This window comes from Anolis carolinensis, chromosome 2, assembly GCF_035594765.1.
Source record: "Anolis carolinensis isolate JA03-04 chromosome 2, rAnoCar3.1.pri, whole genome shotgun sequence".
Classification (NCBI taxonomy): Eukaryota; Metazoa; Chordata; class Lepidosauria; order Squamata; family Dactyloidae; genus Anolis; species Anolis carolinensis.
This window is the reverse complement of record NC_085842.1, coordinates 18,526,110-18,541,833: the sequence shown is the minus strand read 5'-3', so window position 1 is coordinate 18,541,833 and position 15,724 is coordinate 18,526,110. Positions and strand designations below refer to the sequence as shown.

At 43.4% G+C, this 15,724-nt stretch overlaps 1 protein-coding gene and 1 pseudogene across 1 annotated transcript in view; one reads left to right on the top strand and one right to left on the bottom strand.

Annotated features, from left to right (window-relative positions):
- Positions 1-13,857, bottom strand: part of LOC134297035 (zinc finger protein 850-like) — a 33,466-nt pseudogene extending 19,609 nt beyond the window's left edge.
- LOC103280228 (zinc finger protein 420) overlaps positions 1-15,724 on the top strand; it is a 412,323-nt gene that overhangs the window by 166,972 nt on the left and 229,627 nt on the right. The gene's annotated exons all lie outside the window — the stretch shown is intronic.

The window sequence follows — 15,724 nt, the reverse complement described above, 5'->3', positions numbered from 1 at the left end:
CAAAATAGGTTAAATTCTCAGTCTATACCAAAATCAAGGAGCCTCCGGTGGCTCAGTGTGTTAAAGCACTGAGCTGCTGAACTTGCAGACCGAAAGGTCCCAGGTTCAAATCCGGGAAGCGGAGTGAGCGCCCGCTGTTAGCTCCAGCTTCTGCCAACCTAGCAGTTCGAAAACATGAAAATGTGAGTAGATCAATGGGTACAGCTCCGGCGGGAAGGTAACGGAGTTCCATGCAGTCATGCCGGCCACATGACCTTGGAGGTGTCTACGGACAACGCCTTTACCTTTTACCTAACAAAATCAATGATACAATAGAGTCTCACTAATCCAAGCTAAACGGGCCGGCAGAAGCTTGGATAAGCGAATATCTTGGATTATAAGGACTGATCAAGGAAAAGCCTATTAAACATCAAATTAGGTAATGATTTTACAAATTAAGCACCAAAACTTCATGTTATACAACAAATTTGACAGAAAACGTAGTTCAATACGCAGTAATGTTATGTTGTAATTACTGTATTTATGAATTTAGCACCAAAATATCACGATATATTGGAAACATTGACTACAAAAATGGCTTGGATTATCCAGAGGCTTGGATAAGCGAGGCTTGGATTAGTGAGACTCTACTGTATATAACATTGCTAATTCTAAAATAACAACTAGGCCCGTGTTTTTCAATTTAATGTGGATTAAAAGTGTGTGAGCCAGGATCAGGAAAACAGCTAGCCAGAGATACGACTTGCATTTCAAGGGAAATAATAGTGCAAGTATCTTTTCCTTTGGCTTGGCCTCAACAGAAGCAATGTGTTCAATTCTGGAATCCCAGCTGAAAAACAACATTGACAAACTGGAAATTTGCAACCAAGGCTGGGAAATAAGCTCAGAGGAACAACTGATGGAATTACATATGTTTATTTTTTTTTTCAGAATACGTGACATAACAATCATACTTAACCCTCTGAAGGATTGTCACAGCGAGCTTGCTTTCTGCTGCTCCAAGAACAGCGCCTGCATTTAGAGACTCAAATGACAAGAAAGGGACTCTGCCAAATCTTAGACATAACTTCTCAAATGGTCCTGTTTTAATCCAGAACTTTACCCACAAGGGCTATTTTTAGCCTGTGTGTATTCTCTGGTGCTTCTTAAGGGATGAAGTCTGAGTAAAACATTTCCCACACTCCTGGCATTTGTATGGCTTCTCTCCTGTGTGTAGTCTTTTGTGGTTCACCAACTGTGAGCTGGAAGTAAAACATTTTTCACACTCCTGGCATTGGTATGGCTTCTCTCCTGTGTGGCGTCTTTTGTGACTCACCAAGGCAGAACTGTCAGCAAAACATTTCCAACACTCTTGACATTGATATGGCTTTTCTCCTGTGTGGAGTCTTTTGTGGCTCACGAAGTGTGAACAGTAAGCAAAACGTTTCCCACACTCCTGGCACTGGTATGGCTTCTCTCCTGTATGGAGTCTTTCATGGCACACCAATTGTGAACTGCTAGAAAAAGATTTCCCACACTCCTGGCACTGGTATGGTTTCTCTCCAGTGTGGAGTCTTTTGTGGATCACCAAGTGTGAACTGGAAGCAAAACATTTCCCACAGTCCTGGCACTGGTATGGCTTCTCTCCTGTGTGTAGTCTTTTGTGGTTCACCAACTGTGAGCTGGAAGCAAAACATTTTCCACACTCCTGGCATTGGTATGGCTTCTCTCCTGTGTGGAGTCTTTTGTGCCTCACCAAGTCTGAACTGGAAGTAAAACATTTTCCACACTCCTGGCATTGGTATGGCTTCTCTCCTGTGTGGAGTCTTTTGTGCTTCACTAAGTCTGAACTGTAACCAAAACATTTACCACACTCCTGGCATTGGTATGGCTTCTCTCCTGTGTGGAGTCTTTTGTGCTTCACTAAGTCTGAACTGTAACCAAAACATTTTCCACACTCCTGGCATTGGTATGGCTTCTCTCCTGTGTGGAGTCTTTTGTGCTTCACTAAGTCTGAACTGTAACCAAAACATTTTCCACACTCCTGGCATTGGTATGGCTTCTCTCCTGTGTGGAGTCTTTTGTGACTCACCAAGGCAGAATTGTCAGAAAAACATTTTCCACACTCCTGGCATTGGTATGGCTTCTCTCCTGTGTGGAGTCTTTTGTGCCTCACCAAGTCTGAATTGGAAGTAAAACATTTTCCACACTCCTGGCATTGGTTTGGCTTCTCTCCTGTGTGGAGTCTTTTGTGCTTCACTAAGTCTGAACTGTAACCAAAACATTTCCCACACTCCTGACATTGGTATGGCTTCTCTCTTGTGTGGAGTCTTTTGTGACTCACCAAGGCAAAATTGTCAGAAAAACATTTCCCACATTCCTGGCATTGGTATGGCTTCTCTCTTGTGTGGAGTCTTTTGTGACTCACCAAGGCAGAATTGTCAGAAAAACATTTCCCACACTCCTGGCACTGGTATGGCTTCTCTCCTGTGTGGAGTCGTTTGTGGTTCACCAACTGGGAACTGTAAACAAAACATTTCCCACAATCCTGGCTTATGAAATCCCCAGTTCCTTCGAAGATTTTTTGTTGGCACAGATCTGACAATTTATAATCAAGCACACATTTTGCTGATACTTTCCATTTAAGACAGCTTTTCCCAGCATGGAGTGCCTTGTGAAGCACAGGTGCCACATTTTGGGTAAAATATTGCCCACATACATTGCATATGTAGGGCCTTTCTCTGGCAGAATCTTCATCCTCAATGTGGGCTTGCTGGTGTCTACAAAGGCCCCCCTTGTGCCCACAATGCTTTCTAAATTTGGTGCATACCTTGCTCTTTTTCCAGTTATCTGCTGTGAAGAAGAAGAACAGAAACAATATTTTCTCAGTGTGAATGATAAGGACTCTAAGAAAGTGGGGGTAAGAAGTGGATGGAAATTATCATATATGGTTATGAATTCACCCTTTCCATTTTTAACATTACTCGTTTGTATGATTAAATTCTACTTATGCAGCCAGGAGAAACCATAATTGAGTAAATAAGATCCCAAGAAGCAGGGTTTCTTAAGCCCCCGCCTTAAACCCAGGTCTCCTCTAAAGACAGAAGAGAAAGGATCCCAGGAAGAGTGGTATCTTAACTCCGAGGCTTTTAATCCAGGTCTTAATGAAGGATATGAGCACAAACGATCCCAGAAAGAGAAATATCTTAACTCTGATGCTTTTAATGCAATTCTTAATGAAGGCTATAAGGACAAACGACGCCTAAAATGATGGGAAGGGGAGCTTGGAAAGTCCCCTCCCCACTGCCGCCAATGGGCCGGATTGAAAACAAATATTTTGGCTTTCCGGATCAAAAAATGGATTTCTGTCCTCCCGATTTCAGTAGGCTCCCAAAAAACAGACCAAGTCCCTGCCAAAATCCAAGACACCGAAATGGATTGCAGTTTACATGAATTGCACAACTATAGCAACCATCACTACAGATGTAAGAAAAGAGTACCTCTCTCAGAGAGATTACATCTATACTGATGGTTGCTATAGTTGTGCAATTCAGGTAAATTGCAATCCATTTCAGTGTCTTGGATTTTGGTGGGGGCCCCGGTCTGTTTTTTGGGAGCCTAATGAAATTAGGAGGACAGAAATCCATAGGTCTTCAGATCCTAGAATTCCTGACCATTTGACAAACTGAGAATTTGAGCCCCAAACACTTGGGAGGGCCACAGATTATGCAGGCCAAAATACGTGGGATGCACTTTGCCCACCACTGTTGTACAACAACACAGTCATGTGACTAGTAAGTGCATTGGCAAATTCTCAGCTATCACCCTTTGCTTCTATTTAAATAATGTACAATTCCTTTCAAACTACAAAGCTGGTCCTAGTCTAGAAATCTGGAGATCTAGAGTAATCATATTTTTCCAAATATTATTTTCCAAACATTTTCTTTTGCAGATTTGGACCTGTATTCAAAAATGTATCCCATTAAGATTTATCTCCCCCCTCTTCTTTTTGCTTTACTCCTTCTGGCTCTTAAGAGTGCATGCCATTCAAATAAATATAGATTGCTTTAAAAGAGTAAAATTGTTGTTGGTCTAAGCACAGCCACAACCTTACATCTTTTCATGTGGTGAATGCAGTTTTTAAACTGTTTATTTTAAGATGTTTTGTGTTTATTGTTTTATATACTCATTCGGACTGACATTTGTATGATATTAATATGCTGTAAGCCACTTTAGGTCTCTTGAGGGAAAAAAGCGGAATATAAATAAAATGTATTATTATTATTATTACTACTACTACTACTACTACTACTACTACTACTACTCTTATGTCATATATTTCTAACATTAGCACTGCCTTAAGAACCCTCCGTAACTGTGATGATTTATGATAATACTGCATTTTGAAATAGAAATCCCCATCAATGAGGGAGCCTTACCAAGAGAGTCCACAATCCCTTGAATCTCCTCCATGATCTGCACGTGCAATACTATCTGATCAGGATTCAGAAGAGCCCACTCCTCCAGGGAGAAATGGACAGCCACGTCCTCAAAGGCGATTGGGCCCTAGTGGAAAAAGAAAACAAATTCCTTCTCACTTAAGGGCTATGAAGACAAATAATTACAAGAATCTCTCTAAAGTAGATTTACTGTTGGTTGTTTGAAAGGAAAAAGGCTAAGGCCTCCATGCCATAGTTGTAAGTTTTGTAGAGACGTCCAGTTGGTCAGTCAGAACCATTTCTTAATTGACATGTAAATTCAGAAATGGAATCTGGACATTTTTTAGCTTTCATTGTAGTACCCAGAACTGGACACAGTGTTATTCCAGGTGAGGTCTCACCAAAGCAGAAAGAAGGTCACCATGACTTCCCTTAATCTGGACACTATATTCCTTTGGATGCAGCCCAGAATCCCATAGTTTTATAAGCTGCTGCATCACATTGTTGGCTCATGTTCTACTTGTGGTCTACGAACACTCCAAGATACCTTTCATATGAACTGTTGACAAGCCAGGTGTCAGACTTCCTGAATCTGTGGATTGCATTTTTATCCTGCCTAAGTGTCCTACCCTACATTTATTCTTGTTGAAATTAATTTGGTTAGTTTTGGCCCAACTTTCGGACATGTTAAGGCCATTTTGAATTCTGATCCTATCTTCTGGAGTATTAGCTATCCCTGTTAATTTGGTGTCATCTGAAAATATGATACGCATGTTGAACAGTGCTGGGCCCAGGACCGAACCCTGTGGCACTCCACCGGTCACCTCTTTCCAGAATGAAGAGGAACCCTTTGGGTTCAGTCTCTCAACCCATTACAAATCCACCTTACTGTAGTATTATCTAGCCCACTCTTTACAAGTTGTTGAAAACCCATGGGAGGCCTTTCCAAAGGACTTACTGAAACCGAGATGTGCTTCTTAATGATCTGCTCCAACATCCTTCCTGTTATCTCCTGATAGCATCCCTCGCTATCTCCTGTTAGCACTTCACTCCACATAGAGATCCTACTGTATGCTCGTTTTTTCTTCTACTACTGATACGACCATATGACCACTTTTTATTGTGTTTAATCTCTTTGGCAAGCCTGAGCTCTTTTTCTGCTTCAACTTGTCAGACCTTTTCCCTACTTATGCTGATTAGTCCTTTGAATTCTTTCATGATTCCCCCTCCTCCCCCCCCCCTTTTCATTTCTTGTACACGCTCCTTTTAAATCTGAGCTCACTTGAAAGTTCTTTGAACATCTATTCTGGTTTCTTTGTATTTCTCTTTTTTTCCTCCTTGTTCAATTATGGCTTCAGTATTTCACCTTTAAGAAACTCCTATTAAATTTTGTCTGTTTATTAAGCCTGGAACAAATGACACCCAGGCAGCTCTAGTCCTCCTCTCCCAGGAATCCTTCTGCTTACCTGATTCAGTTCCACTCCATCACAAAGGGAAAGAAACGACTGAGGATTTGTCGACGTCATTCCAGCCCCTGGGAGAGAGAGCAAGGTGTGGAAAGCTGATCACATAAACATGTCTCAGAGGTTGCAGGGACAGTGCTAAAAAGGAACCTATGAGGAAATGACCCTATGAAAACAAGAGCCCAGGATTATGTAAAGCTTTGAAGTTTAGGACATTTTATCTCATTCAGTGCTGTGAACAGGTTGTACAGGGCTTGGTATTTCAATTGACTAAAAGTATTCTTTTTTTTTCTTTGTTGTCTATTTGTCTTGCAGTTCAGTTTCATTGCTTATCTTAGCTTCAGATTTCACCTGGGAACATATTGTTATTTCAGTCCCACCCAACACTATGCAAATGTAAAAGGATTGCCAGAAAGAAGACTGCAAATCACACTGAAATTACACCTTTTGCAACTGAATGCAATTTTAAATACTATTTTTTACAGATTATTATTCTTATTATTTATATGAGTAGATTTTGTACATTTGTTCCATTCACGTCATTTATCTATGACATTTCCCCACCCTCTTCCTATTTCTCACTCTTCCTTTTCTATATTATTCACTCATTTATCTAATATACCTTATTTCTGTTCAGTGGAAAAGGGGAGAAATCACCAAAGAAGAATTCAAACGTATAGCCAACACCTATAGGGAAAAGGTTCGCAAGGCTAAAGCACAAAATGAGCTCAGGCTTGCCAGGGACATAAAAAACAACAAAAAAGGCTTTTTTTGCTTACGTTGGTAGAAAAAGGAAGAAAAAGGAGGCGATAGGGCCTCTGCAAGGAGAAGATGGGGTGATGGAGACAGGGGACAGGGAAAAGGCAGAACTGCTCAATGCCTTCTTTGCCTCGGTCTTCTCACAAAAAGAAAGCCATCTTCAACCTCAGCAACATGGAATGGACGAAGGATTGGGGGAAATCCAACCCCAAATAGGGAAACAAGTTGTCCAGGAACACCTGGCCTCTCTAAACGAATTCAAGTCCCCAGGGCCAGATCAGCTACATCCAAGAGTATTGAAGGAATTAGCGGAAGTTATTTCAGAACCACTAGCAATTATCTTCGAGAGTTCTTGGAGAACGGGAGAAGTCCCAGCAGATTGGAGGAGGGCGAATGTGGTCCCTATCTTCAAGAAGGGAAAAAAGAACGACCCAAACAATTACCGTCCGGTCAGCCTCACATCAATACCAGGCAAGATTCTGGAAAAGATCATCAAGGAAGTGGTCTGCGAACACTTAGAAACAAATGCGGTCATTGCTAATAGTCAACACGGATTTACCAAAAACAAGTCATGCCAGACTAATCTGATCTCTTTTTTCGATAGAGTTACGAGTTGGATCGATACAGGGAATGCTGTGGATGTAGCCTACCTGGATTTCAGTAGGGCCTTCGACAAAGTCCCCCACGACCTTCTGGCAAATAAACTAGTAAAATGTGGGCTAGACAAAACTACGGTTAGGTGGATCTGCAATTGGCTAAGCGAATGAACCCAAAGGGTGCTCACCAATGCATCATCTTCATCATGGAAAGAAGTGACAAGTGGAGTGCCGCAGGGCTCCGTCCTGGGCCCGGTTCTGTTCAACATCTTTATTAACGACTTAGACGAAGGGTTAGAAGGCACGATCATCAAGTTTGCAGACGACACAAAACTGGGAGGGATAGCCAACACTCCAGAAGACAGGAGCAGAATTCAAAACGATCTTGACAGACTAGAGAGATGGGCCGAAACTAACAAAATGAAGTTCAACAGGGACAAATGCAAGATACTTCATTTCGGCAGAAAAAATGGAATGCAAAGATACAGAATGGGGGACGCCTGGCTTGACAGCAGTGTGTGCGAAAAAGACCTTGGAGTCCTAGTGGACAACAAGTTAAACATGAGCCAACAATGTGATGCGGCAGCTAAAAAAGCCAACGGGATTCTGGCCTGCATCAATAGGGGAATAGCGTCTAGATCCAGGGAAGTCATGCTCCCCCTCTATTCTGCCTTGGTCAGACCACACCTGGAATACTGTGTCCAATTTTGGGCACCGCAGTTGAAGGGAGATGTTGACAAGCTGGAAAGCGTCCAGAGGAGGGCGACTAAAATGATTAAGGGTCTGGAGAACAAGCCCTATGAGGAGAGGCTTAAAGAGCTGGGCATGTTTAGCCTGCAGAAGAGAAGGCTGAGAGGAGACATGCTAGCCATGTACAAATACGTGAAGGGAAGTCATAGGGAGGAGGGAGCAAGCTTATTTTCTGCTGCCCTGCAGACTAGGACACGGAACAATGGCTTCAAACTACAGGAAAGGAGATTCCACCTGAACATCAGGAAGAACTTCCTCACTGTGACGGCTGTTCGACAGTGGAACTCTCTCCCCCGGGCTGTGGTGGAGGCTCCTTCCTTGGAGGCTTTTAAGCAGAGGCTGGATGGCCATCTGTCGGGGGTGCTTTGAATGCGATTTCCTGCTTCTTGACAGGGGGTTGGACTGGATGACCCACGAGGTCTCTTCCAACTCTACTATTCTATGATTCTATGATTCTCCCTCCACCCCATACCCATACCACAATTTCCATTATAACTTTAATTTCATCTGTGAGCTCAGCTTTTCTGTACAATATGTACATTGGCTTCACCTCTTTTTATCCATTCCATACCTATATACTCATCTCAAGGCCAAATGATCCTGCATGCGCAACTTCTCAAGCTCAAACCAATTGTGGATGTTCTACAATCCCTCTTAAGGGGAATTCACACTGGCATAAAACACCAAAACTCCCAGAGGAGTCCATTCTTACCCTCCAATGCTGTAGTCCCATCTTCCTGCTTGAACTCTTTCTGCTGGAAGCTCTGGGTGGTGTCTGATGGAAAATTCTCTGATGCAGGGACATCTGGCTGGACTTCATTACAGTTTATTTGGGTCTGAAATAGCACAAAGAATTTCAGAAGTAGGATGGAGAAAGATTAGAACAGGACTATATTCCAAATGTGCAGAAACTGCATTCTGGGATTGGCCATATTCCACCTCCCATCATTTTCAATGTTACATCTGGAGATTGAGATGCAACTGAGCTTACAGTGGATTTGGAGGTGACAGCAGGAGGGAGAGAGCAGGTGGGAAAAGAGGCAGAAGGGGCAGTGTTTGGCTTTTTTTTTCATGTCAGGAGCAACTTGAGTCGCTTCTGGAGTGAGAGAATTGGCCGTCTGCAAGGACGTTGCCCAGGGGACACCCGGATGTTTTGATGTTTTTACCATCCTTGTGGGAGGCTTCTCTCATGTTCCCGCTTATCCCTCACATTGGTCCCATCTTGGAAGAAAAGCAGGATTTAGGTTTAATCTTTCTGTCAGTCCCAAGGTTAGTGAAACCAAGAGGAAATGCTCCCACCTGTTCTTCCTGCCTCTTGTCCTCTGCCCGACTCAGGAGGAATCCTTCCGCCAGGGCCACCGCCTGGGAAGAGGTCTCTGCCCCACACTCTCGGACCCAGCTCCCCATCTCTGGGGGCAGGAGGCTCAGGAACTGCTCCAGGATCACCAGGTCCAGCATCTCAGCCTTGGTGTGTTGCTCTGGCTTCAGCCACTGGCGGCAGAGATCGTGGAGGCGGCTGCAAACCTCTCTGGGTCCCTCGCCCTCTCGGTAGGAGGACTGCCTGAAGAGCTGGGGCTGTATGTGTATGTTCAGGAATGTCTGTGTAGTTATTTCCCAGAATTCCCCACTGCTCCCAGGGACCCTGCCTGCTTCTGGTCCAGGTGAGTTGGGTCTCTCCATGTTGTAACCAGTGTCTGATGGAGACTGTATCCAAGATGTTTTTCCTCCCTCTTCTTTTAAGGGAAAGAACTCTGGAAAAAAATGACTAAAGTTTACAAGGAGTTACACCATCAAATAACATTTTAACATTATAGATGGTACATAACTACAGAAAATAAATATGCAGACAAATAACTGGAACCTTCTATCATTTGTGGTGGACTTGTCCAAAAGCTAAAGCATTTTGCATAAAAAATCCATAGAGACATGGAACCTATACTAAAGTACAAAATCCCATTAAAAGCAGAACGTTTTCTACGGGGATTATTAGACAAACTGACATTGAAACAACAGAAGCAAAAACTGAATACGCAAAACTATAGAAACTATAAAACATGCCAACACCAGTAAATTGAATTTTAAAAGTTTTTAAGAAGATGGAAACACTTCATAGAATTTATAAAGAACCAAAGGAAAATGACTACAGCAGGATGTGTTGATTGAAATAGTGTTACTAGTATATACTTACATTTTGTACTACAGTAGAGTCTCACTTATCCAACACTCACTTATCCAATGTTCTGGATTATCCAACACATTTTTGTAGTCAATGTTTTCAATACATCATGATATTTTGGTACTAAATTCGTAAATACAGTAATTACTACACTGCATTACTGCGTATTGAACTACTTTTTTCTTTCAAATTTGTTGTACAACGTGATGTTTTGATGCTTAATTTGTAAAATCATAACCTAATTTGATGTTTAATAGGCTTTTCCTTAATCCCTCCTTATTATCCAACATATTCGTTTATCCAACGTTCTGCTGGCCTGTTTATGTTGGATAAGTGAGACTCTATTGTATTTATAAATCTATATAAAATCTATATTCAAGAGACTTTGAATAAATGACCTATCAGCACTCTTTAATCAGAATAGAAATGGCTGCAAGCCTTGTTATTTAGCTATTTTAGAATGATGCACATCTATATATATAATAAAAGTGAAATCGGAGTATGTATCAGCGTTTTGATTGGCCTGGCGGAATATGTGCTCGCGTTTTGATTGGCCGCCACTATCCCAGGCCACTGAGACCAACAGGAATGACGGATCTGCACCAAACTTGCCACACTTCATCCCCACGATGCACTTTATGACCTGCTGCCATTTGGGGGAGAATGGACCACAGATGATGGGATTTGCAGTACTTTCAAACACTTTAACTCCCACAGACTACTGCAATGCCCACCAATGATAGAAATGGACCAAACTTGGCACACAGAACTCCTGTCGACCCCTTTACATCCTGATGTATATTGGGGCAGGATGGACCAAGGATGATGGAATTTGCAGTACCTTCCCTCACTTCTTGAGACCACAGCAACTGCCACAAATCACACAACTGAACCAAACCAGGCACACATATCCCAAATGACACACTTCACATGCTGCAGCAGTTTGACGGAGGCTGGACCACGGATGATGGGATTTGCAGTACTTTGAAATGCTTCGACTTCCACAGACCACTGCGATGCCCACCAGTGATGGAAGAGGACCAAACTTGGCACACAGAACCCCCGTGACCCCCTTTACATCCTGGTGCAGATTGGGGGGAAATTGATCATGGATGATGGGATTTGAAGTACCTTCACTCGCTTCCCGAGACGACTACAACTATCAGGAATGACAGAATTGGACCAAACGTGGCACATTTCTCCCAAATGACACACTTTACATGCTGCACCACTTTGGGGGAGGATGGACCAAGGATTATGGGATTTGCAGTACTTTCAAACTTGGCACACATACCCCCATGAGCCAATGTACGTCCTGGTACAGTTAGAGGGAGGCAGGGGGTTGGACTGGATGGCCCATGAGGTCTCTTCCAACTCTACTATTCTATGATACCAAGGATGATGGGCCTTGCAGTACCATCACTCACCTCCTGAGACTACTGCAACTGGCACTAATGACTACTGAAGACCAAACTTGGCACACAGAACACCCATGACCCACTCTATACCCTGGTGAAGTTTGGAGGACAATGGGCCATGGACGATGGGAATTGCAATACCTTCACTCACTTCCAGAGACCACTACAACCCCCACCAATGACTGATCAAGACCAAACTTGGCACACAGAGCACCCATGATCCACTCTATACCCTGGTATGGTTTGGAGGATGATGGACCATGGACGATGGGAATTGCAATACCTTCACTCACTTCCAGAAACCACTACGACCCCCACCAAAGACAGATCAAGACCAAACCTGGCACGCATGACTCACTCTACACCCTGGTGCGGTTTAGAGGAGGATGGATCATGGACGATGGGACTTGCAATACCTTCACTCACTTCCCAAAAGCACTGTGACCCCCACCAATGACTGATCAAAACCAAATTTGGAAGATAGAGCCCGCATGACCTACTATACATCCTGGCGCTGTTTGGAGGGGCGTGGACTATGGATGATGGGACTTGCATATGGGAGTTGTAGTTCATCCGCATCCACTAAACCCAGCTGATATTAGATCTTGGAATACAAGCAAACAATGCCTTTCTCAAAAGACCCGGGCACCGCCGGGTCCCCAAGCTAGTATATATATAAATCCATGTTTGTATAGTGTTTAAATAAAAGAAGAAAATATATCAACGTAACACAGTGAATTCCCACCCACACAAAACTAATTTACTAACAAATGGAATTGATTTTTTAGGTCTATATAGTGGCACAGTGTGTTAAAGCGCTGAGCTGCTGAACTTGCAGACCAAAAGGTCCCAGGTTCAAATCCAGGGAGCGGAATGCGTGCCCGCTGTTAGCCCCAGCTCCTGCCAACCTAGCAATTCGAAAACATGCAAATGTGAGTAGATCAATAGGTACCGCTCCGGCGGGAAGGTAAGGGCGCTTCATTCAGTCATGCTGGCCACATGACCTCGGAGGTGTCTATGCACAACGGCGGCTCTTTGGGTTAGAAATGGAGATGAGCAACAACCCCCAGAGTTAACGCCAGGGGAAAACCTTTACCTTTACTTATGGCAATACTTATAATTAGATAAAATACATGTAAAGAAATGGAAGAAAAAATGGGAAGGAGCGTGGGAAGGCACAACTACAGTAGAGTCTCACTTATCCAAGCCTCACTTATCCAAGCTTCTGGATAATCCAAGCCATTTTTGTAGTCAATGTTTTCAATATATCGTGATATTTTGGTGCTAAGGTCATACATACAGTAATTACAACATAACATTACTGAGCACTGAACTACTTTTTCTGTCAAATGTGTTGTATAACATGATGTTTTGGTGCTTAATTTGTAAAATCATAACCTAATTTGATGTTTAATAGGCTTTTCCTTAATCTCTCCTTATTATCCAAGATATTCGCTTATCCAAGCTTCTGCCGGCCCGTTTAGCTTGGATAAGTGAGACACTACTGCACCAGTTTTGAGGACAAGAGTGTGTTCTTTTCTGTTGCAGAGGACATTTGGAACTTCCAAAACTTTAGACGATGCGTAAAATAATAAGTGCTTGAGATGAAGATATAGATGTAATAACTATAACAAATACAAGGCTTCTCTTCCCCCCGCCACCCCGTTCCTCTTCCTCGGTGACACAGAAGACATTTGCAGTCTACTAATCACAGCCCTGCAACCCTCGTCCCCTTCTTTGTTCTCCTTTTTTCTTTGTGTGGAAACATCTTTTCCTTTGCAAAGCGTAATAAAAACTTAAGGGGGGAAAGAGGACCCAGGAAGGCAAGTGAGGGGGTTGGGAGGGGAAAGCCATTGTCCCTCGGCCTGCCTCTCTCTCCTCAGAAGGACCCCCTGGTTGAAGCAGGGACAGCCTGGCCGTCTGTGGTGGTGACCCCCAACCCCACCTGCCTCAGGCCCCCTTTTCTCCAGGGCGGACGAGACTCCAGGCCTTTGAAGCTGGTTGTTTCTCTTTGCTCTCGGTCAGTGTGTGTCGGAAGGCCTACCTGTGAGGGAAACAGGCCTGGGCCTACAAAGGGCCTTCCCTCCAGGTGTTGTGGCCTCAGCCCCTCTTCGCCCCTTTGGAGAAGAAGGTCTGGGAACAAGACTCACCGGAAGGAGAAGGAGAAGGAGAAAGAGGAGACAAGCTGCAAGGAGGAGGAGGAGGAGGAGGAGGGAGAGGCCAAAGGGACAAACTCTCTCTCCCAGACGGGCAAGGAAGGGTTAAGGAGATAGAGTTTGGTTCCCAGAGGGACAGGAAAAGTGGTATAAGGAGGCCCGCTTCCTTCCTGCCTCTCTGGGAACCAAACTCCCTCCCCTTAACCCTTCCTTGCCCAGCATTACACTGGAAGGAGGGGAAAGAGCATCTCTCAAGAGCCCTGGAACCAAAGGACTCAAGATTTCTTTTTATCGTGACAGAAGCAAACATACTGTAAGCCACAGGGTTGTTGTATGTCTCTCGGGCTGTGTGGCCATGTTCCAGAAGTATTCTCTCCTGACGTTTCGCCCACATCTTTGGCAGGCATCCTCGGAGGTTGTGAGGTATGGATAAACCTTTGAGGATGCCTGCCATAGATGTGGGCGAAACGTCAGGAGAGAATACTTCTGGAACATTGGGTATGCTTGAGGTTTTGATGGCGCACTTGATATCCAACGTATGCCTTTGCCCCTCAATCCATTTACCTGGTTGGGGATGGAAAATAATAATACTGGTTCCTGCACACCCTGAAACACAGAAGTGACTTTGAAACAAGCAGACCCAAAGGCACCACCACAAAATATACCCAGTAACAATATCACGCCTGGTAACTTGCTACTAGGAAAAGCATATTAAAATGTTTTCCAAGAGTTTGCTCAGTCCCTAGATGTGTGCAGTGGGCTGTGGCGCAGGCTGGTTAGCAGCCAGCTGCAACAAATGCGTTGGATAATCCAGAACATTGGATAAGTGAATGTTGGATAAGTGAGATTCTACTGTAATATCAAATACTTACTGTGATAGAATAATACAGAACAACATAATCTCTAAAACCAGGACAGTACATAAAGACCAATACTCTGAAAGCAGGAAAATTGGAAATTCCACAAAGGAAACAATCAGGGCAAGCTAACACCTCCGAAGGAAGGATTCTTCCAGAAAGGAAACTGACAATGGAGTGAAGCAGTGTGTATTACCAAAGTCATTATTATTATTATTATTATTATTATTATTATTATTATTATTATTGTGTTGCGGTCAACTGTGAAAATGAATACAATCTGGCTCCAAGTATTCAAAAACACTAAAATCAGAATATATAAAAAATACTGTGGTATAATAAAACAGAACAATACAATCTCTAAAATCAGAGCACTAAATAAAGACAACACTTTGAAAACAGGGGAATTCCACACAGGAAACAATCAGGGCCAGCTAACACCTCCCAACAAAGTCTTCCCATCACCAAAGTCTGGCAAATCCTGTTTTCTGAGGGTCACAGACAGTAGAAGCACATAAAATATCGCAAAGAACACCACTCTGAAAACAAGGGAATTCCAGACAGGAAACAATCAGGGCCAGCTAACACCTCCCAACAAAAAATTCACTCAGGGAGGAAACAGCCAGGCTTTAAAGCTGCAAGGCCATTACATCCTAATCATTTTTCCTAATTGCAGCATTCATACTTGCCTCCAAAAGACAAAAAAAAAAACAATCAGAAATATTGTATATTCACAACCTTTAGGAAATAATATCCCCTGATGGCGCAGCGTGTTAAAGCGCTGACCTGCTGAACTTCTGGACCGAAAGGCCACAGGTTTGAATTGGGGGATCGGAGAGAGCCCCCACTGTTAGCCCCAGCTTCTGCCAACCCAGAAGTTCAAAAACATACAAATGTGAGTGCATCAATAGGTACTGCTCCGGTGGGAAGGTAACGCCGCTCCATGCAGTCATCCCACATGACCTTGGAGGAGTCTATGGACAACGCCAGCTCTTCGGCTTAGAAATGTAGATGAGCACCAACCCCCAGAGTCAGGGGAAAACGTTTACCCTTTACATTAACTACCACCAATTCCTCAATACTTTATTTTTGCTGGGCACAGCTAGTGATATATAACATTGCTAATACTGA